Here is a 14932-nt window from a genome sequence, read left to right as displayed (position 1 = left end):
CATTCTAGTTACAATGTGACAAGAATGTGAGTACAAGGAGTGGCATCTTGGAGTCTGACTGCCACAGTAACATATGTAGAAAGTTCAAAGGAACACATTCTTACTACGTACTCTTTTACTTACTTACTCATACAGTACACACTGTGTGCTGCCTGGAAGTTAATTCAGAAAATTACCCATTAAGCAATTCCTACCCGTTCCCCTCTCCTCCCAGCCTCTGGCAATCAGCAATCTGCTTTCTGTTTCTATGGATTTGCCAATTCTGGATATTTCATATAAACAGATTTATACACCATGTGACCTTTCTTGCCTGGCTTCTTGCACTAAGCATGTTTTTGTGGTGCATCTACTTTGTAGCATGGATCAGTACTTCATCCCTTTTTATGGCTAAATAACATTCCATTGTATGTGTATACCACAATTTGTTTATCCATTCATCCGTCGATGAATATTTGGCCTGTTTCCATCTTTTGGCTATTGTGAGTAGTGCTGTTGTGAACATTTATGTAAAGTATTTGGGGCAAAGGGGATTGATTTTAAGGTGCCAGTGAAAATGTGAGTGAATGTGTCCAGCAGGTATTTGTATCTGTCGGTCTGAGTTAAGAGGAGAGCTCAGAGATGGAGATAGACTTGGAGTCAGCAACTGTATATGGGCTGTGGTCAAAACCAAGAGGGAAAGCCTGTAGAGAGAAAAGAGCAGTAGACTGAAGGGAGGAGTTAAGTCAAAATGTCTATGGCATACAGGACTTGGCTAAAGCGTCTAGACATTCTCTGGTCTAACACTTTGGGTGTAAGCATTAAGCTATTCACATTATACAGAGCTTCTCATTTATCATTGACCCATAGACTTTGTAGGATCGCATAACTCCCTTTAATAACTTATTTAACAGTTTAGTTATTTTATTATCAAGAAATCCCTACTTTCTAGGTGCTCAAATTATAATTTATGACATAAGAAATCATATCCTGCCCTGTGGAAGATGGATAATGTTTAGTCACTGCTCTGTGATATAAAGAACTTCTCCAGCATCTTTTTTATTGACTAAATAACTTCAGGCCTTTCACCTTTCCTTTAAATATTTTCTAAAATTTAGATGCATTTTCTGGGTCTCCCATAATTTACTACATCATGATTCAATTGGATAGTCTAGTAAAACACTGTCTTCTTATGCTCAGTGAAGTGTGTGCTCTACCAAGCTCTTACAGTCCACCCTTCTTTGAAGATAGTATCCTGTTCTGTTATTATAACAAGGAAACAAGACAAATGCACTATTGATTTATCAGTATCTTTAACTTGTGCTCCATTGTAATCTTAAACCCCTTTATGTCTAGATTATTTCTCCTGTTACATCACCAGAGAATATTTCAATTTCAGGGTATGTGTTAATCAATGTTGCCTTTGTACTTTTCGATCAAAATTCTTTGTTTACACATACCTCTAATTTACAAAGAACACTTTCAATCTTCTTCTTATATTTTTTTAAGTGTTAATAATCTTGTCATATTTGCTATCATACCAGAATTGAGAATTTTCTCAATTCCATTTTGTCACTCATAAGGAATGTTGAACAACATTGGGAACCTAAAATTCACCCCTTGTGTGGTAGTTTTCTAGATTTCTTAGATTGACACTAAGCTGTCCACCTGCACTTTGGGGGGATATTACTCCGCATCAACTTACACTTCTCGGATTGCATGAAACTTTTTATGTTTGCAACCTTCCCACTTTAATGGATACTGGAGCATAAGCAAGACTGTTTGGTGGACTAAATCCCAGTTCATACAAACCTCAGTCATTTACATTTCCTGCAGGTACAATGCAGAATGCCAGTGACTGTAAGCCATCCAATCTTTGTCAGGACTTTCTGTGTTTGGCATATATTGTGATTGACTTAGCAACGATAATGAAATGTGAGTAATGCTGCACTTTCAAGATGCTTTAGATGGATTTCCTTGTACTTGGGAGGTGTCTGGCCTAGGGGGAGGAGGAAATCGAATCGAGCATTCAGAAGGACTGTACCTGCACCCTGATGTCTAGAAGGAAGTAGGTTAGACTTCTGGGTAATGTGATTACATGGCAGTGGTGTTTACTGCTGTGGAATCATTAGAATATTCCAACTTTTTGAAAGATAGATCTCTTATGTACTCAAAGGGTAATGAACACCCCTTAATGAATGCTGTGCAGGGAGACTAGATTGCTTGCTGGGTAATTGGCATTGGTGGGGAATGGGCAAAGTGTGGTTAGGTCAGGGCACCTCTGACCCCCCAGGATCCAGCCTGAAAAATGGCCATTTTCTATGGCTTCCTGAAGGTCAGACTTACATTTAACTTCCGTGGACCTTTCACACTTCATAGCTCTTGTACAATGTCAGCCATTTACTAAATGTTTTCTCACTTAATCCTCTCTATCACCCTGCTTTGTAGGTTACTATCCTTGCATTTGCAGATAAGAAGACAAAGACGAGGTTACCTCTTGCCCAAGGCTTCAGAGTGGAGGAATCAGGTTTTGAACGGAGTTCATACTCAATGCATTATGCCTCAATATTTCACTTTAAGCAAAGAGCCAATGGAACATATAAATGGTTCAGTTACTTTTATAATTAATTTGAAATTAATAGGCACATTTATATAAATTTTCTATAATATTGTGTTGTTATCAATCTTTATCTTTTTTTTTTTTAATTTTTAAATTTTTTTGCCTGCGCCATGCAGCATGTGGGATCTTAGTTCCCTGACCAGGGACTGAACCTGTGCCCCCTGCATTGGGAGCATGGAGTTTTAACCACCAGAATGCCAGGGAAGTCCCTCAACCCTTATCTTATAAAAGCATCTTCTGATCTTAATTCAGATATAACTATAGTTGTAAATATAGTTGTAAATATAGTTTATATAGTTGTAAAATCTTTAGCAAATGCACGATTTCAAGCTCTACCTTTCTCATACAACTTTTCATTTACATTTTCACAAGTTGTTTAGTTTTTATAGTTATAATTTTAGTAACTACATAAAGATACAGTCAATAAATACTGAATCTTTTAAAAAAAATTCTTAATGTAGTAGTGAAAATTAAGACAGTCTCACACAAGTACACCTCATTTTAGGAAAACCAGAATTATGGACAAACAAAAAAAGCAAAACAGAGGGTGGGTGTTTTCTTAAGGAAAGGACTCAATATAGAATTCCTTTAAATAATACGCTCCCCTGGATCCCCAGGAGATTCAGTTTCCTAAAACTAAGAGTTACACCCTTTTGTAACTGCCTAAGGGTGAATACTTTCTGAGATCCTTTCTAGCACATCATGACTAATGCATTGATTGGGTAAAAAGAGGCTACCCATATATTCTTGGGTTTTCCAGTTACAGAAACCTACAGGAATGAAGGATGTGTTTACATCTCAGGCTCTGGTGGTTCAACAAACACTCAGAAGAGTTTTTCTCTCATTTACTCCCACCCTGCTGAGTCCAGGGGCTTCTAGGATCCTAGTGTCCTCAGGATGTCAGGGACAGTGTGCGGTCATCTATTCTTGTCCACTCTCCTGCCTTCAGTCGGGACCACACCCAAACCCGCCCAGACAGAGGAGAGTCTGCCCTATTTTTAACAAGACCCAGGGACTGGGAGCATTCTTCCTTTCTCAATAACCCCATTTCAAATCCAATCCACACTTTTGGTTTGCTTTTCACGCAATTAGAGGGCCTCCATGCACTTCTTACAAATTTCCATCTAATACAAGAGACATTTTCCACAAATTTAAAATTAAGGAAATAATAAAAATGGATCAAATAGAAGATAAGATGTATTTTAGATTGTCTGTGACTTTAAATAGACTAGTAAAATGTCACATTATGTTGTAAGATTAGGATATGCACTAGCAAATAGGGTTTTCTAAAATCCCAAATTCTGTAAGTGTAATTACGTAATCTTAAAAATCTTAAGACATTTGACTGGGAACATATGCTTACGTCTAAGAGAGAAAATGATGTACCTTTCACGCAACCCCCCCAAAAGATTTCATTTTTGCTTAGTGAGATTAGATTATATTTAAGCAAGATTATATTTGAACAAGGTTATATTTAAGATACACAATAATGAAAACTACTCCACCTCCTTCTACACTTTTATTTTTGTTCAATAAGGTTAGATTGCTTTGGGGGAATAATCGCTATTTACCATTCTGCTAGTGTTTTGCTAATTGCCTCCCATCAGATTTTATTTAGTTCTTATGCACATCAGGAAGATGAAAATTTTGAGGAGATGTAAAAGGAGAAAGATTAGTCAAGGATAGAAGTGACTAACTCATACCTGATCAACATCCCTTTTTTTTTTTTTATGTTTCCCATTCATCCCCCTCCCAAAATCAAATGCTTGTTTGATATTGCAGGGGAATCTTTCTTTATAGGTGAGGACATGCTTTCCTTTTTTTTTTTTTTTTTTTTTTTTTTTTTTGCGGTACGCGGGCCTCTCACTGTTGTGGCCTCTCCCTTTGCGGAGCACAGGCTCCGGACGCGCAGGCTCAGCGGCCATGGCTCACGGGCCCAGCTGCTCCGCGGCATGTGGGATCTTCCCGGACCGGGGCACGAAGCCGTGTCCCCTGCATTGGCAGGCGGACTCCCAACCACTGCGCCACCAGGGAAGCCCGACATGCTTTCTTAAAGCATCCTGCATTATTGCTGTAGTTTCGGCTAATTTATTTTATAAATTTATTCTACAAAAATAAATCAGTTGTCTTCCTCTGATATCAACATTCTGACAAGCCTGGTTTCCTCATTTTATTTTTCTTAGAAAATTCCTATTTTGAAGAATGTAAAAAAGATTGAATACTCTGCCTTGATCCAGTCTGCTTTTGTCTGCATTCTTTCTTTCTTTTTTTGGTACCGAGGCTGATAAGTAGCCACATGTGCTAGATAAGAATCCTTTATCAGATTCAGCCATTCTGCGCGTGATTAATTTTGTTATGGTCAAAACAGAACGTGTTTTCTAGGTTCCTCTGGCAGTCACTGTATACAGCTACTCCTGCCCTTAAATCATCTTAATTTGTGTATAGTAAAGTAGAGTATGTCCTGATTGAAACAATTGTTTTTTTCCACTCATGCTACAGCATTTCCTGGGCTTTCTAAGGTCTTATCTTCATATTTTCGAAAAAACGGTTAATATCACTTTGACAGGCTGTCTTGATCTTTTCCCATGAATTAGAAAACCCCCATGACAAAGGCATGATTTTATTTTTCATGTTATAACAAATTTTGAGGCAAATTACATTAGTAAGAAAGACAAAAAAGAAGATAACAGTCTGAATCAGGTAACAAAATTAAAAGAAAAAAGAAGTGGAAAACAAGATGTCTTTCTCATCAGGCACTGGTAAAAATTTACAATCTCCACAAGTGCGATGAAATTTTGTATTTTACCAGTGCTCAGTAGGTTTATGACTAATAAATATTACTGAGTGGTTAATATGTCTACAGACTCAGAAAATTTAGCCAAAGATATATTTTCTGATCATTTCAAACTACTGTGCAGTCTCTTTATATTGTATAGCAGATGGCTTGGTGGATGGGAGTTAGGAAATAGATTTGAACCCTTGTTCTCTTGTTTAATTGCTGTGTGACCCTGGGCAAGTTACTTGACCTCTGTGTACCTTAGTTTCCTCATTATAAAATGGGGGAAGATAAAACCATTATGCTGTACACCTTAATCTTATACAGTGCTGTATGTCAATTATATCTCAATAAAACTGGAAAAATAATGAGGAGGCTAATAATTTTTCCTATATATAAGTTATATTAAATGGATATGAATAAATATATATTTATTCATATCATATGACTATTATAATATTACTTATGTCGTAAGTCTATATCACTAAGTATTATTTACCTGGTAAATAATAAATAATAATATGTTAGCTATCATTACTAATTTTAAAATGTAAGATCTCATTGCTGCGATTATTATATTGATCTTGGACATTGGCAAAAATAATAGTGTTTGGAAGTGATTGCCCAGAGAATAGGAATTCTTCATAGAAATTCCAGACAGTGCAGAAACTTGTAGAAGATGTGCAAACATGAAGAAAAGAATTCACCCTTTACTGAGCAGAGTTACCACTATTCTGTGATTAATTGAATCTTAAGTTAACTGTCATGAAGAGTCACAGAGGCAACTCTGACTTTCTTGAGATGCCCAGAGCTGGCCTGACCTCACCAGTCGGTAGAAGTCAGGGTGAATTGGGTTCCATATTCCAAACTCACTTTAGTTTAAGGGGACCTGAAAACTGCCTTAAATTTATACTTGTCACCTTCTCTACTTGCTCCATGGTGCACTTCCAAATTTCACCTGTGTTCTCCACATTTGGATAACCAGTTGTCAAGTTTCAAACTTCTTCAGATAGCATTGGAACAGTCAGTAAAAATCACCAGATCTTCTTTAAATTCTCCATAGTCTTCATGCTATAAGAATTACTTCATTTTAAAAGAACGATGAGCAGATTAGAATACTTTTTTCTTTCTAATGTTCATTAGTTTGCTAGACATATATCTATTGAATACTAGCCATGTGTTAAGCATTTGTTATGTAAGGATAAATAAACCATGGTCCTTGTCCAAGTTGGGATTTACATGCTGGTAGTTTAGTGTTATCTTATATAGTTGATTCTCTTACTGTTTAGTTTATGCACTAAAATTTATTTGTAATTCCAAAACCAATTCTTGTGGCATTTGTGGACATGCACCGAGCAGCAAAGAATTTTAGTCTCCTGTCAGGCACATTTTCAGTTCAAGTTGAGCAAGGTGATCTCTGTCTTCTTGTTTCAGCTCTTAGATTGTAAATGGTGTACTTTTTGCAGTCTATTTGTTGCCATGATTTTTGCATTTTTATGCTCTTTGTTGATGATTTCACTGTTTAAAATGGCCTCAAATGTTGTGGTGAAGTACTGTCTAGTGTGTTCCTTAAACACTGAACTGTGATGTTCCTTATGGAGAAAATATGCTTTGTGTAGGCATGAGTTATAGTGCTTTGGCTGTGAGCTCAATGTTAATGAATCAACAAGATGGTACGTTCAGAAAAAAGAAGAGGAAATCCACCAATCTGTACATGAGGCTGCTCCAGAAAGTGTGACACCTATAGTCCATGATGAAGTTATAAAAAAGATCAAAAATGTATTTGTGGATTCATGAGATGATGGATTGTTGTGAGGCTGAAAACAAAGGAATTTACGTTCATGTTACCTAGGGTCATGAAAATGTTAAACCCATCTTGTCTAGTGTTTTATTATAAAGAAATATGTCAATAATTATTTGTAATATATATATGTGTCTATATATGTATATATACCATTATATTACATATATTATATATATTATTATATATGTATAATCATATATATATTTTGTCTTTAAACGGAAACACACATGAAACAGGAATATGTATTGATTTTGTTCTGACCAGAAGCTCACAGGAACCTAACCCTGTATTTCCCCTAGGAGCAATGGCTCAGTATTCATTAATTCAGTGTTTTTAGTGACTTTACAGAACATAACTGCTGTGAACAACAAGAATTTACTGCATATTCTTTGATAGTCTACAGCAGTGGTTCTCAACCAGGGCAATTTTGCACCCCCTGGGACATTAAGGAATGTGTGGAGGTGTTTTGATGGTCATGACTTGGCGGGTAGTGGGGCTGGGAGGGGGTGCTACTGGCTACTAGTGGTTAAAGGCGAAGGATGCTGTTATACTTTCTACGATGCACAGGACAGCTCCCCACAATGAAGAATTATCCCGTCAAAAATGTCAACAGTGCCAAAGTTGAGAAACCCCACTCTATACCAAGTCTTCAAACTTTCTCTGTAAGGACCGGATAGTTAATATTTTCATATATGTGGGCAATGTGGTCTCCATTACAACTATTTGACTCTGCCATTGTAGCATGAAAGCAGCTACTGACAATATACCAGCTGACAACGGGTGCATCTGTTTCATGATAAACTTTATCTATAAAAATGGTCAGCCTGCTGGATTTGGGCCTGGGCTATAGTCTGTGGACTCCTCCATAGCAGTAAATCTTAATCTTGAATGCTCATTAGAAGAAGCCGGGGCTTTTAAGCAATGGTATCACCTGGACTCCTGTTCCCCCAATTCTGATTTGATTGGTCTGGGAGGGGACCCCAGTGTTGGTATTAGTTAAAAGCATCCTACGGGTGAGAATGTACAGCCAATGTTGAGAGCCATCACTATGAGATAGTTGCTCTTTGTGTGTTTGAAAACTGACCCAGCCCAGTAGACCCTTATCAGTAGCTGGGAGAGCCTTCTCTTGCAGTCTGGCTTTTGTCCCAGGCACTCTCCTGAAAGTCTCCAAATTAATGGCCTTTTTTTAGTGCTCATTCCTCTGAACCCCTGAGGTTCAGATTTAGAAACACTTCATGCTTTCAGGTACCTTGAAACTCCTCACTCTCCTGGTTCTCCTTCTATGCTTCTAACTACTCTTCTGCCTCTTCTTCAACCTTTTGCACATTAAATATAGATGCTCCCCAAAGAGCTGTCCTAGGGTTCTTCTCTGATTAATTTTCCCTGGCCTGTGTCATGGCTTTACTTCTCTAGAAACAACGTTCATGTAACCATCTTGTGGCCTGATCTCTCCCACAGGGGTTGTTTTGGTAGGCCACCTGGTGACTCTATTCTTGATCATGGTTTTGGAAATTAGATATGAAAAGTCATAGTCATAAAACTAAGTTACAGTCTCTTCTTCCAGATATCAACTCCCACTGCATAGGACATTTCATAGAACATTTTGAAAACTACCATCCTTACTGCGGAACTATCTTACAGGAGAAACAACCCCACAATAAGGTCTTTTTGGGACTTGGTAACGTACCTTATGCATCTAGGTCTACCTCATGCTGAATAAAAAGTTACCAGTGTATATAGGCTAAATACTATTTAATAAGAATAAGTAAAGGAAATGCCAGTTTTTCTTTTAGGTCACCAGAGCATTCCTATAGTTCAGAGGTAAAATAATGAGACACTCACTCATTGTCAGATGCATCCAGCAGATCTTGGCAGGAGATAGGTGAGACACGCAAACTGGGTAAATGGCAAGAGTTTTAAGGGGGTCTTTTTACAAAGGTATGGGCAGGTGTATTTGTTTCCTAGAGCTACTGTAACAAATTACCACTAACTTGGTGGCTCAAAACAACAGAAGTTCATTCTCTCACCAATCTGGAAACCAGAAGTCCAAAATCAAGGTGTTGGCCAGACTGCACTCCCTCCAGAGGCTCTAGAGGAGAATCCTTCCTGGCCTCTTCCTGCTTCTGTTGGTTATTGGCATTCTTTGGCTTCCTTGACTGTGGCTACATCACTCCAATCTCTGCCTCTGTTTTTACGTTGCCTTCTCCTCTTCTGTCTGTGTCAAATTCCTCTTTGCCTTTCTTTCATAAGGACACTTGTTGGATTTAGGGCCCACCCAAACAGTCAAGGATGATCTCCTAATCTCAAGATCCTCAACTTAATTACATCTGCAAAGATCATTTTTCCAAACAAGGGGTTAAGATGTGGACATCTTTTAATATCTTTCTTGGGGCCACCATTCAACCCATTATAGCAGGATTGGGAGAAACCAACAGGGACGGTGAAACCCTATAGGGTGTATTTACTAGGACTGCAGGAGACGGAAGGAAGTACTCAATGGAATCTAGAGCCAGTAGCTATAACTGTAGGTGGGGAGGGAGGCACCTGTATGGTTTGAAAGAGAATTCCACCTGACATAAAGAAAGCTGGGGGAAAAACATCCAACTTTATCCCCTTTCCACCCTCCTACTTGTGCTTCCCGTTGGTTGAATCAGAGGAAAAGATGCTCAATCATGCAGTCTATAAAAGAGAAGGGTGAATGGTGGATTTGGAAGGGCAAACAGAAAACATCCCATATATCAGGACATTACCATTCCTGAAGAGGAGTGGAAAAAGTTCTCAAGTTAGAAGTTCAGATGAGGTTGCTTTCACAAGTGCATCAGTAAGTTTAACTTCTTCTGTATGTAAAGAACAAATGAGAACATATTTCTTCTTTTTTTTCTGTAATTTCAGACCATTACACACTGGTACAGGGAAATACTAATTACTTACCTCTGTGTTTTGGGAAAAGAAGTGTCAGCAGAGTGCAAACCACCACAGTCCTTTCCATATACAGGAACAATCCCATGATCATAAGCATCATCATTATTATTACAATTCTATTTCCCTTGTTTATATTCCTTTTCTGTCTCAAAAGGAATTTAGGCGGTTCATGAAGAAGAAGAAATGTATCACAAGGAAGATGAAATTAATATAGAAAGTCAAGACCATGGAAAGGAAGAGAAAGCAAATATGTCATCCTCAAGGGCTAATAGAGTTGCTGTGATTGAGCATCAAATTTGGTTCTACCTTCCTGGCAGCTGTCCTTATGATAACATAGTTATGTCCACATGTTACCCTAACAGAACTTTGTTTATCTAGCCAAGAGAAACTCTGCAACACATGATTCCATAAAGGCTGTCTTCCTCTACCACACATGTAATAGTCACTTTCTATGATTAAAAATTACCAGATAATTCGCTAATCATGGGTTATGGAAATAAAATTTTAAAGAATGGGGAAAAAACTGTAGAAGAATATAGAGGGACCAGAAGAAAAGAAGCAATGAAGGATGGACTTCCCTCGTGGTGCAGTGGTTAAGAATCCGCCTGCCAGTGCAGGGGATACAGGTTCCATCACTGGTCTGGGAAGATCCTAAATGCCGCGGAGCAACTAAGCCTGTGCACCACAACTCCTGAGCCTGCACTCTAGAGCCCGGGAGTCACAACTACTGAGCCCGCATGCCTAGAGCCCGTGCTCCGCAGCAAGAGAAGCCACCACAATGAGAAGTCCTTGCACCGCAATGAAGAGTAGCCCCCACTCGCCACAACTAGAGAAAGCCCATGCGCAGCAACGAGGACCCAACGCAACAAAAATAAATAAATAAATAAATTTTAAAAAAGAAAAGAAAAAAGAAACAACGAAGGAGGGAAAAGGGAATATTTTAAGGTCCATGTAGCTCTTCTAATTGCTAATTATTTTCAAATTTTCTCACCCCTTCTTTTACATTTTTTATTTGTTTTATTGAGATATTTAAATATAATACATTTAAATTTTAAATATTTCATTTTACTATTGTTTTATTATAATATATAATAATATACATCTATTATAAATTCACCAACTTTACATGAATTTTTTATGATTTTTGTTGTCTTTATAGCTGTCAAACTACTACAACAATCATGATATATTACATTTTCATCACTGCCCCTTGGCTTCCTACGGGGCCACCCTAAGTGGGCAGAAGGGTGGGAGGGAGACCTTATCCATATTTCAGTGCTGGTTAAAAACATACCTTTTTTTTTTTTTTTTTTTTTTTTTTGCCGTACGCGGGCCTCTCACTGTTGTGGCCTCTCCCGTTGCGGAGCACAGCCTACGGACGCGCAGGCTCAGCGGCCATGGCTCACGGGCCCAGCCGCTCCGCAGCATGTGGGATCCTCCCGGACCGGGGCATGAACCCGTGTCCCCTGCATCGGCAGGCGGACTCTCAACCACTGCGCCACCAGGGAAGCCCCCATACCTTGGTTTTTGACTCAAGGTGCTAATTTATGTATTTTACACATTTGTACTCTGAGCCCCAAGGTTCTTAACTATAAGTTACAAGCAGGTTAAGATAAGTCTCTGAAATCTCTACAGGATCTATTCTCCTTTTTATTCTACTTCTAGGTAAAGTTGTATTTGAAGGAGCCTACAGGAAGAGCCACAATTTTCATAATTCAGCTAGAGCTTATGATCTATAATTTACTACATTGAAAAGAATTAAACTTGCCAATGTCTACCTCCAAAGTTCTGAAAATTTATTTAAACAGGGTAAATTTCTTCTTTTTCTATGAAAATAGGCAAAATATTGCCATTTAATATCCCCATTCCAAACACTTTGCAGCACATACACAAATAACTGAGGGGTTGAGGTGCCTGTATTGATAATTCAAGTTTCAGAAAGGGATTCTGAGAAAATGTTTTATTGCTTACGTGGCCCAGACTGACTGTCTCCATTAAATACATTCACTGGATAATTGCTTAACTTTCCACTTTCCTTTTCTGGTGAAGTCACATATAATATGTCCAAAATGGCTAGAAGGAATCATGGGATTTATGCATATAAATACAGCATTGCTTTTCAGAAAGGACAGAATATGTTCAGGAACTATTTATATTCTGGGTAAGCTTTGAATTGTATATTTTACATGCATAGAAAATAATTCATTATGAGAATATCTCATGTTGTACGCCAAACTAAATGACTCTTTGATACTGATGTCATGCCCATTCATATTAGTAGGAGTTATAGAGACCAAGAGGACCAATTTCTAATGCCAAGAATGCACGGATGGTTTCCATGGAGCATAATGGCATAATTGTCTGATGGAACAAAACTGAAAAGAACTGGAGGACGGAAAAAGGGTGTGGTGTCTGCAAAAATGAAAAACTTTATTCATGGATTCAAATTTATGCTTAAAATGAATTGGATGTGATATATCATTCTCGGTTTTCAGGCAAAAACTAGAAACTAGTTAAATAGTGATAGAACATTCAGAGTAATGTGGCAAATTCTCTTGGAACTTTCTTTTCCTCTACCTCAAATATACTAATTATCACCTGTTCTATCTTTCTTCCCTAAAGGATGACAGGATAGCCTCCTTTTTTTAAACCAAAGCTTTTGTAAAGTTTTCTTCCATATCCTTTTTAGGATTTCATGCTCGCAATCCTCACAGTGCCTTGTAAACCTGCCATTTCCTCCTACACATCTGGAAGGCCTATTACCGTAAAAAACCCAACCTGACTAAGAGACAGCTGGGAAAAAGTCCTTGTCCAAGGGACAATCCAAAATATTTCTTTTGTCTTTTCATCAGAATGTTCATTATATTTTCATTCTCTTCTATAACCATAATTAAACCTTCCTTTGATTTCTTTCATGAACACTGAAAACCAATAAGCAGCTTTAACATTATCTTGAGTATGTGAATAGTGATCACTTAGAGTAGTCCCGATGGTACACTTCATGACTTTGGTGCCATTCCAAGGACAGTTTCTTGTGTTAAGTTCAAATAAAGGTGTCTGTCTTATGCCACCAATTACTTACAATCATTCCACAGTTTGGTTTTCTTCATAATGCTCGTCCAGACAGTCTTTTTTTTTTTTTGGTGCCTTCCTCGCTGTATATCTAAACAGTCTCTTTCTTTTTATTACTTGGAATCAATTTCATTCTTCCTTAAGGCTACTTTCTGTTTTAATTTGACTGGTTTCTTCATTTGTGGACCAATACTTTCATACTTAACCCTACTTCCAAATATTACCATAAAGATCCCTCTTGGGATCCTTTTATCTTAATAGTATTAAAATAGGGACTGGTTGCTTTCTAGAGTTGAAGTCATTTTATAGACTTCTTTTATTGTGCTCTTGGATTGGATAGGTCTACTATTTTTGGATCCTACATCTTCCCTTTGTTTACTTTGCTTCTTTGTTTCACTGTAGTACATTTTCAAACAACTGCCTATGAAAAGATGGATGACATGCAAATATTCTGAGAATTTGCAAGTTTGAAAATGTCTTTTATTCTGCTTTCACCCCTGATTGAGAGCTGGGCTGTGTGTTCAATTCTAGGTTGCAAAAATTTTTTTCTTAGAACTTCTATAATATGATAAAAGGAATTTATGAAAAACCCACAGCTGGGAATTCCCTGGTGGTCCAGTGGTTAGGATTTGGTGCTTTCGCTGCCATGGGCCCGGTTTCTATCACTGGTCAGGAAACTAAGATCCTGCAAGCTGCGGGGTGCAGCAAAACAAACAAACAAACAGAAAACAACAAAAAAAACCCCCAAACACCCACAGCTAACATCTACTCAATGGTAAAAGACTGAAAGCTTTCTCCCTAAGACCAGGAATAAGACAAGGTTACCTGCTTTTGCTATTTCTATTTGACTTGGTACTGGAAGTTTTAACTACAGTAATTAGGCAAGAAGATGGGAAAAAAAGCATCCAGATGGCAAAGAAGTAAAATTATCTATTCATATGACATAATCTTATATGTAAAAAATCCTAAAGAATTCTTCAAAACTATTAGTACTAATAAATAAATTCACCAATGTTGCAAGATATGAGATTGACACAAACCATTCAGTTGTATTTTTATACACTAGCAATGAACAATCCAAAAAAGAAATTAGGAATACAATTCCATTTACAATAGCATCCAAAAGAATAAAATACTTAGGAATAAATTTAACCAAGGAGGTGAACGACTTGTACACTGAAAACTACAAAACATTGCTGAAAGAGATTAAGGAAGACCTAAACAAATGGAGACATAACATGATCGTGGATTGGAAGACTTAATAGTGTTAAAACGACAACGCTACCCAAAATAAACTACAGATTCAATGCAATGCCTATTGAAATTCCAATAGCATTTTTACAGAAATGGGAAAGCCAACACTCAAATTCACATGGAATTACAAGGGGCCCTAAATAGCCAAAACAATATTGAAAAAGAAGAACAAGATTGAATGACTCACAATTTCCTGATCTTAAAACTTACTACAAAGCTACAGGAATCAAAACAGTGTGATACTCGTATAGGGATAGACATATAGATCAGTGGAATAGAATTGTGAGTCTTAGAGATAAAACCATGGATCTATGGTCAGTTGATATTGACAAGGGTGTCAAGATCATTCAATAAGAAAAAATAGTTTCTTCAACAAACGGTGCTAAGACAACTGGATATTCACATGCAAAAGAATAAAGTTGGACCCTTACCTCACTACATATACAAAAATTAATTCAAAATGGATTAAAGACCTAAATGTAAGAGCTAAAACTATAAAACTCTTGGA

This window comes from Tursiops truncatus, chromosome 7 (assembly GCF_011762595.2).
Source record: "Tursiops truncatus isolate mTurTru1 chromosome 7, mTurTru1.mat.Y, whole genome shotgun sequence".
Classification (NCBI taxonomy): Eukaryota; Metazoa; Chordata; class Mammalia; order Artiodactyla; family Delphinidae; genus Tursiops; species Tursiops truncatus.
Note: the sequence above shows the minus strand (reverse complement) of the source record.